The sequence below is a fragment of the Rutidosis leptorrhynchoides genome, chromosome 3 (assembly GCF_046630445.1).
Source record: "Rutidosis leptorrhynchoides isolate AG116_Rl617_1_P2 chromosome 3, CSIRO_AGI_Rlap_v1, whole genome shotgun sequence".
Taxonomy (NCBI): Eukaryota; Viridiplantae; Streptophyta; class Magnoliopsida; order Asterales; family Asteraceae; genus Rutidosis; species Rutidosis leptorrhynchoides.
Genome location: NC_092335.1, coordinates 141,795,733 through 141,799,238, shown reverse-complemented (window position 1 = coordinate 141,799,238; position 3,506 = coordinate 141,795,733).

The window sequence follows — 3,506 nt, the reverse complement described above, 5'->3', positions numbered from 1 at the left end:
TAAAACCTTGTTACAATTCGAATCCCCAATTAGTTGGAATATTTGACTTCAGGAATAAGAATAATTTGACGAAGGCTTTCGCTCTTTATATTTATGACTGATGGACTATTATGGATAAATCCGTATGGACATATTAAATAATCCAGGACAAAGGACAATTAACCCATGGGCATAAAACTAAAATCAACACGTCAAACATCATGATTACGGAAGTTTAAATAAGCATAATTATTTTATTTCATATTTAATTTCCTTTATTTTATATTTAATTGCACTTCTAATTATCGCATTTTTATTGTTATTGTATTTAATTTCACTTTTAATTATCGTACTTTTTAATTATCGCAAGTTTATTTTATCGCACTTTTATTATTCGCAATTTCATTATCGTTATTTACTTTACGCTTTAAATTAAGTCTTGTATTTATTTATTATTTTACATTTGGTTTTAACTGCGACTAAAGTTTTAAAATCGATAAACCGGTCATTAAACGATAAAAACCCCCCTTTATAACAATAATATTACTTATATATATATTTGTATTTTTATAAAAGTAAACTAATATAGCGTTAAGCTTTGTTTAAAAATTTTCCCTGTGGAACGAACCGGACTTACTAAAAACTACACTACTGTACGATTAGGTACACTGCCTATAAGTGTTGTAGCAAGGTTTAAGTATATCCATTCTCTAAATAAATAAATATCTTGTGTAAAATTGTATCGTATTTAATAGTATTTCCTGCTAAAAATTAATAGTATTTTATACCCCTTAGCTTTAAGTATCAAGTATTTTTGGCGCCGCTGCCGGGGAACGCTTAAAAGCCGGAAGCGCAACGCTTATATAAAAAAAAAGATTTTTATTTTTAGTTTACTTTTATAAAAATACGTTTTTGTAAAAAAAATACATTTTTAATTATTCGAAAATATAAAAAGAAAATAAAAATATAAATATTTTTAAGAGTTTGTTAAATATTTAAGTTTTATAAAGTTTCTTTACTTTTATTTTATAAAAATATAAGTTTTATTTAAATATTTTGTGTTTATTTAGAACATAAAAAAAAACCGAAAAAAAATTTAATATATATATAAATCTATTTTTAAGATATTTTTAAAATTATAAAGTAGTTCTATTTTTATTTTAGTTTTTAAATATAAGTTTTTATTATATAAATATTTTGATTTAAACAGAAAATATAAAAAAAAAACGCCGAATTAAAAAACTGTACCAGAGTTGAATTTTGGAACCCCGCGACTCGCGGAGTTTGCAGCCTCGAATACCGCGACTCGCGGAGACAGTCTGACACGGGTACATAGAAGCCGTAGCAGCATTAATTACGGGTTTTTATTAATTATATTTAAACTTAAACCCTAATTAGGGTATATTTATTATAATATTTAGTTTTTATTAGTTTATTTTGTTTTAATTAGTTTAATAAAATATAAAATTAATAGTTTTAATAAATAATTAATATAAAAATAATATTTTTATAAAAATTGTACTTTTTACAACTTTTTGTATATTTTTATATTTTGTCCCTTTTTAATCGTTTTAGCGTAATATTTGTATTTTTCGCTCGTATTTAGTTTTAATTCATAGTTTTTGCCATAGTTATTTTTATTTATAGATTTTTCGGCTTTGCCATAAAATCCCTTAAGTGTTTTTCTTTAGACTAAGATTTAGGTACTTTAGATTTTTGCGACACCTTTTTAAGTTATAGTTTCTTTTTAAGTTATTGCCATTTGGGATATAGTTTTTCTTGTAAGCTTTAATATTTTTAGACACCTTTTACTATGTATCAATTATCATTCTAATTAGTAATCTCAATTTGCGATTATAATTTTAAGTTAGTGGTAGTAATAAGGTTGGGTTAGTCTAGTATTTTTAAGTTCTATAAGTCACTCTTTTTCTTTCTTATTTTTATTTTTCGATCTTTTTTCGACACGCTCTTTTTCTTTCTTATTTCTCGCTATTCTAGTTTTTAGGACATAGATTTTTATTCTACTTCTTATCTAAATTTCTTAAAATTACGAAAATTTATTTTAAGTGGTTAAATTGATAGACATCAAAATTTTCTGGTTCGTAGTAATAGTTGGATTTGTACGTGGACCGGGTTATTGGAGCCAAACAGTCCTCAATTATATTGAGACCAAACGAATCCTGCCCCTCTGCTGCATCTTTTGGCTATTCGAAACGTGGGCAAAATCAGAAAAGTCTATTGATTGGATAACTTATTATAATTTTTCTTTCCTTTTAAAAACTAATAGGATATTCAGTGAATGCACCGAGCAAGACGTTCACCACCTTTTGTACGTTCACCACCTGTAACTAGATCAAGACATTTAGCAAATATTACTGCCGTTGATTTTCTTTAGAATCGTCATCCAGTCGACCAAGTACTCTAGTTCAAATTTCCGATAATCCATTTTTTGAACCCGACCTCACAATTGAGAATCCGGAGAATATTCAGGGACGATTCGTAGATCCTGAACCATTAAATTTTCCTCCGGAACCACTAATCATTCAAACCGAGATTGTTGAGGAACGAACCATTAAATCAGAATTCTCTAGTGATTCCGATTCAACAAATTCAATTATGGAAGTAACAGAACCATTAAGTATGGAAGACCGAATGAGAGCTAAACGCACTGGTCAAGGTCACGCAATTACTCATCCAGACATTAATGTGCCGGATTATGAAATCAAAGGACAAATTCTACACATGGTGACTAATCAATGCCAATTTAGTGGTGCGCCGAAGGAAGATCCAAATGAACATCTACGTACCTTTAATAGGATCTGCACACTATTTAAAATCCGAGAAGTGGAGGATGAACAGATATATCTCATGTTATTTCCCTGGACTTTAAAGGGAGAAGCCAAAGATTGGTTGGAATCGTTACCTGAAGGGGCGATTGATACATGGGATGTTTTAGTTGAAAAATTTCTTAAACAATTCTTTCCTGCATCTAAAGCCGTAAGACTTCAAGGAGAAATTGTTACATTCACACAGAAGCCGAATGAAACTCTATATGAGGCATGGACTAGATTTGGAAAGTTGTTAAGAGGATGTCCGCAACATGGTTTAGACACCTGTCAAATAGTACAAATATTCTACCAAGGATGCGACATCACTACAAGGAAAGACATAGATATAGCAGCTGGTGGTTCTATTATGAAGAAAACGAAACTGATGCTTACAAAATTATTGATAACACTGCTTCCCACTCACATGAGTGGCACCAAGAAAAAGATATCGTTAGATCATCTAAAGCAGCTAGAGCCGAATCTAGCCATGACTTAGATTCCATTTCCGCAAAGATAGATGCTGTGGAGAGACGAATGGAAATGATGACTAAAGATATTCACTCAATACGAATTAGTTGTGAGCAGTGTGGAGGACCACATTTGACAAAAGATTGTCTCAGTATTGAATTAACAATGGAACAAAGAGAGAATATTTCATACATAAACCAAAGGCCTGGAAATAATTATCAGAATAATTAT